Source organism: Triticum urartu, chromosome 7A, assembly GCF_056163025.1.
Source record: "Triticum urartu cultivar PI428250 chromosome 7A, HENAU_Tu73, whole genome shotgun sequence".
NCBI lineage: Eukaryota > Viridiplantae > Streptophyta > Magnoliopsida > Poales > Poaceae > Triticum > Triticum urartu.
Window position 1 is genome coordinate 459,735,401 of NC_141879.1, and position 5,934 is coordinate 459,741,334.

Sequence of the window (5,934 nt, forward strand, 5' to 3'; positions counted from 1 at the left end):
TCCAGGTGGTTAAACCGAATCACACAGAACAAGGGAGCACCTTGCTCTGATACCAATTGAAAGTGCGATATATCGACTAGGGGGGGGGTGAATAGGCGATTTTTATGAAAGTCTTCAAAACGTGGAAGTTATGAAGACAAACAGTAGAGATATGCCTATTACTACGCAGCGGAAGTTAGACTACACTAGGCAAGCCATGGTCAAGTATCAACAGAGTGAAAGCACAGTGACAAATAGCTGTAGTGTAATTAGGATCAGGTAGGAAGATACTATGAAGCCAAACAGATCATACACTCACGTTGTGAAGACAAAAGATAGAACAGACACACAATGACTTCACAATGAGTGATCAGTAAGTAAAAGGAAGTGAAGATGAAACCAGTGACTCGTTGAAGACAATGATGTGTTGGACCAGTTCCAGTTGCTGTGACAACTGTACGTCTGGTTGGAGCGGCTAGGTATTTAAACCTTAGGACACACAGTCCCGGACACCCAGTCCTGAACACGCAGCTCAGGACACCAAGTCCTCACCGTATTCTCCTTGAGCTAAGGTCACATAATCCTCGCCCAATCACTCTGGTAAGTCTTCAAGGTAGACTCCCAAACCTTCACAGACTTCATTCACTGGCAATCCACAATGTCTCTTGGATGCTCTGAACGCGACGCCTAACCGTCTGGGGATGCACAGTCCTCAAGTGTAATAAGTCTTCAGATCACACAGACAAGAAGACTTAAGTGATGCCCAATGTTCTCTGGCTCTGGGTGGTTAGGGCTTTATCCTCTCTAGGAATTCTCTCTCTCAAAGGCTTCAAGGTGGGTTGCTCTCAAACGACAAAAGCCGTGCACGGAAATCTGAGCAGCCAACCGTTTATGGTTGTAGGGGGTGGGCTATTTATAGCCACTTGGCAACCCGACCTGATTTGTCTGAAATGACCCTGGGTCACTAAGGAACTGACATGTGTCTCAACGGTCAGATTTCAAACTCTCATGGCAACTTTACTTGGGCTACAAGCAAAGCTGACTTGTCCGGCTCTGGACAAGATTCGCTCTCATTGTCTTCGCTCGAAGACATAGGTTTTTTTTGGTTTAGGCATCACTTCAGTCATTCTGACTGGTTTTCCTGGACCCCACTTAACAGTACGGTGGTTCCTATGACTCAACACAAAAGAAAAAGAACTACGAAAGATCTAAGTCTTCGAGCTCCATAGGCTTCATAACGTGTCTTCTTTTGTCATAGTCTTCAACGTGAATATCTTCATATACCACCTTTGACTTCAATGTCTTCATACATTTTTAGGGGTCATCTCTGGTAGTAAAACCGAATCAATGAGGGACTTCTACCTGTGTTATCCTGCAATTCTCACAAACACATTAGTCCCTCAACTAGGTTTGTCGTCAATACTCGAAAACCAACTAGGGGTGGCACTAGATGCACTTACAAAATCTATTATGCATGCTGTGAAATTTGGCTACAGATGGAACATAGGGGATGGGAGCAGAACCAGGTTCTGGGAAGATACTTGGTTTGGCACATCCCCCCTAGCAGTCCAATTTTGGACTATTTACTCTGTCTGCAATGAGCTTAACAAAAGTGTCAATGAAGTTTGGGACGGTCAATGCCTAAAACTTTCTTTTAGAAGGAACTTTAGTGATAGTCTCATGGAACAATGGTTCCAATTGGAGGAAATTGTCAAAAGCATTACCTTAACTGCCGAGCCGGATGCCCTGATTTGGTAGCTGGACAATAAGGGGAAGTATTCCTCCAGCTCCCTCTATCATGTTATCAACTTTAGAGGGGTTCAACCCATGTTTATCCCTGCTGTCTGGAAATTGAGAGTTCCCCGTAAAATTCATGTATTTCTCTGGCTTCTCTCCAAAAACAACTTTATGACTAGGGATAACCTTAGGAAGAGACACATCATCAAACCCCTTGATTGTGTTTACTGCTTGGAACAAGAGTCTTGTTCTCACCTATTTTTTGAATGTATGGTTGCTAAACATCTCTGGGCCCACATTGAGGAATATTTCTCTAGTCAGATTGGCTCATCCTTCGAATCCGTCGCTAGGATTGCTACCAAAAAGTGCTCAGTTTTAAATACTGTTCGCTCAACTGTCCTTTGGTGCCTCTGGAAATATAGAAATGCTATGATTTTCAGTAACACCTCCTGGATTTCCATTCCGCAGGTCTTGAGGTTGATCAGGAACATGGTGAGGAACTGGGCGATTCTCTCCTCCGGATCGGACAAGGACAAGTTGATGAGCTTCGTGGAAACCGTAACAAGATCCCTCCAGAAACCATTGGTGATCACTTGTGGCTGAACAAGGCTCAACCTGCTCTCTGGGGCTGGACCCATGGGCTCGTCTCAAGATCTCTGATGAAGATGATGGGCACCTGGCGCCAAAAAAGAGGGACATCCACCATGCTACGCCTTCTAGCCCAGTGTCTCCGCTTGCTTACTAGTCGCCGCAGGCTGACACGGCCCCTCGGCTGAAGACCATGAAGGCTTCGCTGGACCCTCCTTGTGTCATTTGAGTGATCTATCCGCTCTGCCTTTGGCACCGCTCGGGTGATTTGTGTTATTCAGAGAACTTGTTCATCCACCCCCCTAGTTTGTAGCTTTTCTACCTTTGCTTTCGAACTGCTCTTTGAGCTGCTGTATCAGAATATGTTGTGGTTTCGTTCTTAGCAATGGAACCGGGGAGATGCTCCCTATTTTTCTAAAAAATATATTTTATATGTTATTATATATTATTTTTATTGTCATCATATATTTAACAGATATTTACATATGTAAGAAAACAATATCCCACATCTTATTAACTTATAAAAATAATTTCTTAACAAATAAAATCCTGGATTGTTTTGGCACGAAAATCCTAGTGATTGTGTACAAAAGATTGGTAAGATTTAAGGACGAATGTAATAATATCACTTATTATTTAAATATATTTATAACAAAATGCTCAGCCCCTTTTTATTTTTTGATAACATTGTTGGCCCAACCCAACATTATAATTAGAATCAGCCCAGCAAAATCGTGTATTTCAAGAAAGTACAAATGGCCTGTAATTTTTAGGAAATAAAATAAATGGGCCGCATGGACGCTACATTATTTGATCACCCATCCCATCTAATGGCTGTAATTCAAAAAAAGAAGATCAAATTGACTGTAAATTCTACCGCGCAAAAAAGATTGTAAATTCTGAAAAAATGGGTTGAATACGTGCCACATTTTTGGAGGCTGAAATGTGGGCCAATTAGTCAAAGCCAACGCAAGTCGTTGTAAATTTAGTCAACAAATGATTCTGATATGTTAGCCCTTGGATTTACATCCAACGACCATCATCCATCTTCAATCTCTTGTCTTCTTCCTCCAGCGCCGCTGGGACCACCTCCCGCCTCCTGCTGCTAGCAGCTCTGCTTAGCACGCTTCGCTATGAAGCGCTACTCCACCGTTGGCCAGGCCATCCCTCCACCCCTCCACACCTCCTGTTCTTCTCCACTGACTGCCGAACCACACCGCACTAGAACCAGTTAACCCTCGTACACCACTCCGTCTGCGACTCTACTCCCGCATCTTCCCATCTCCGACTCGTTGCTGTCCGGGGCCTCGCCATCGTCCACCACCTTGGATGCGCTCGGCCCGGCGTGGTCAACATGGTCAACGAATGACACCATCGGAAGTAGACTGTGCATGGAGAGGCTGATAGCTGGGTCCACGGCCGCACACAAGGAAATGCCTCCTTATTACGCGCAAAATAATGATTCCTCCACCTAACATCTGGGACCCACCGGAAGGGCCTCTGTATTTCGCGAATATAACGTGCCCCCCGCTGACATATCGGACACACTAGCTATCTTCGCACGCAAGGAAGTGCCTCCTTATTACACACAAAAAAATGAATATTCCCCCTGCCAGCTGGAACCCAGCATAGTGGGAGGCTGACTTGTGGGCCTACCAAGTTGACGGGGACGGAGGGCTTTGTCAACTTAGTCAATATGAACGATTCTAGCTCTTGTTACCGTACGATGTTCATCCAACAGCCGTAGTGCTTCTTCAACCTCTGGTCTTCTTGCTCCAGCCGCCCAAACCAGTGCCGGTCGTGCCGCGTGCTCCTGCCTCCTGTGGCCGGCTGTGATGCCGCGGAGGCCTCACCGCCCCTACTACTCCCACCGCTGGCCAGACCATCCCTCTACTCACCCACACCCCCTGTTATTCTGCGGCGACAACAGCCTCACACCGCAGCCGAACCAGTGAACCCTCGTACTCCTCTTCGCATGGGTATCCACTGCTGCGTCTTCCCCGGCTTCGAGTCGTCCCCTTCCTAGTCCTCGCCGTCATCCACCGCTGTGGTGCTCTCGGCGCGACGTGGTCAACCGTGGAGAGGCTGACAGCTGGGTCCACGGCCGCAGCATGGAAGTGCCTCCTTATTACGCACAAAATAATGATTCCTCCACCCGACAGTGGGGACCCACCGGATGGGCCACCGTATTTCATGAAAAAACGTTTCCCCCTGACTGCTAGGACCCACCAGCTACATCTTCGCACGCAAGGAAGTGCGTCCGGGCAAAAAAACGATTCGCCCCCTGACTGCTGGGTCCCACTAGCTACATCTTCGCACGCAAGGAAGTGCGTCCGGGCAAAAAGAAAACGATTCGCCCCCCTGACTGCTGGGACCCACCAACTACATCTTCGCACGCAAGTGCCTGACAGTTGGGACCCACCTGGTTGAAGCGTACGTAGCGTTGTCATTCTGGTCGCGAACGTGTACGTACATATATACTGGTGGATGTAGAGGCGCGCACGTGTCGTAGTAGAGGCGCGTACGTGTCGTAGTAGAGGCGCGCACGTAGCATGTACACGTACATACAACGGCCATGGTGCAAGAAAGAAAATACGGCCACATATGTGTACATACGGGCGGGGTCTCGAACGCCTACTCGCGCATACGTACGACCAGGGCTCTTGTACATGGCTGGGTCGGAACAGAGAAACAACGTCGTCGTCGTGTTCATGGGGAGGCAACAGAATGCGTTGTGTTCATGGGGAGGCAACGAAACGCGTCGTGTTCATGGGGAGGCAACGGAATGCGTCGTGTTCATCGGGTGGCAACGGAACGCATGGGAGCCAACCGGCTGGGTCGGAACGGAATGCATGGTCATGTTCATCGGGAGGGCTTGGACGGAACAGGCGATGGAAACGAGGCCTGGCGTACCGCAAAATGGAGGAACCGACCTTGTGTTCGACCGACCACGTTCGAAACGGGATCCTGTTCATCGGGAGGGGTCTGGCGTACCGCAAACAGAGGAAACGGACCTCCTACGGTCGAAACAGGGGTCCTGTTGATCGGGAGGGGTGTGGCGTACCGCAAAATAGAGGAAACGGACCTCCTACGGTCGAAACGGGGGTCCTGTTGATCGGGAGGGGTGTGGCGTACCGCAAAACGGACGAAACGGACTTGTGTTGGAGTGCTACGGTCGAAACGGGGTCCTGTTCATCGGGAGGGGTGTGGCGTACCACAAAACGAGACTCCACGGGATACTGTTCATCTCCACCGTCGACCTCCTCCAGCCTCCACGGGCTACCGTCGACCTCCTCCAGCCTCCACGGGCTCCTGTTCATCCAACCTCCACCACACGCTACTCCACCGGCTACTGTTCAACCACTCCTCCACGGGCACCCCTCCACCGTCTACTATTCATCCAGCCCTCCACACCACGGGGTCCTGTTCAACCACCCCTCCACGGGCACCCCTCCACCGTCTACTGTTCATCCAGCCCTCCACCACACCACGGGGGCCTGTTAATCCAGAGGCAACGCCACCGCTCACTGTTCATCCACCCCCCCCCCCCCCGCAACACTCACTGTTCATCCCAGAGGCAGCATCGATCGGCTTCAGTTAGCAGCAGTAGTGAAGGAATCGCTTGATCGG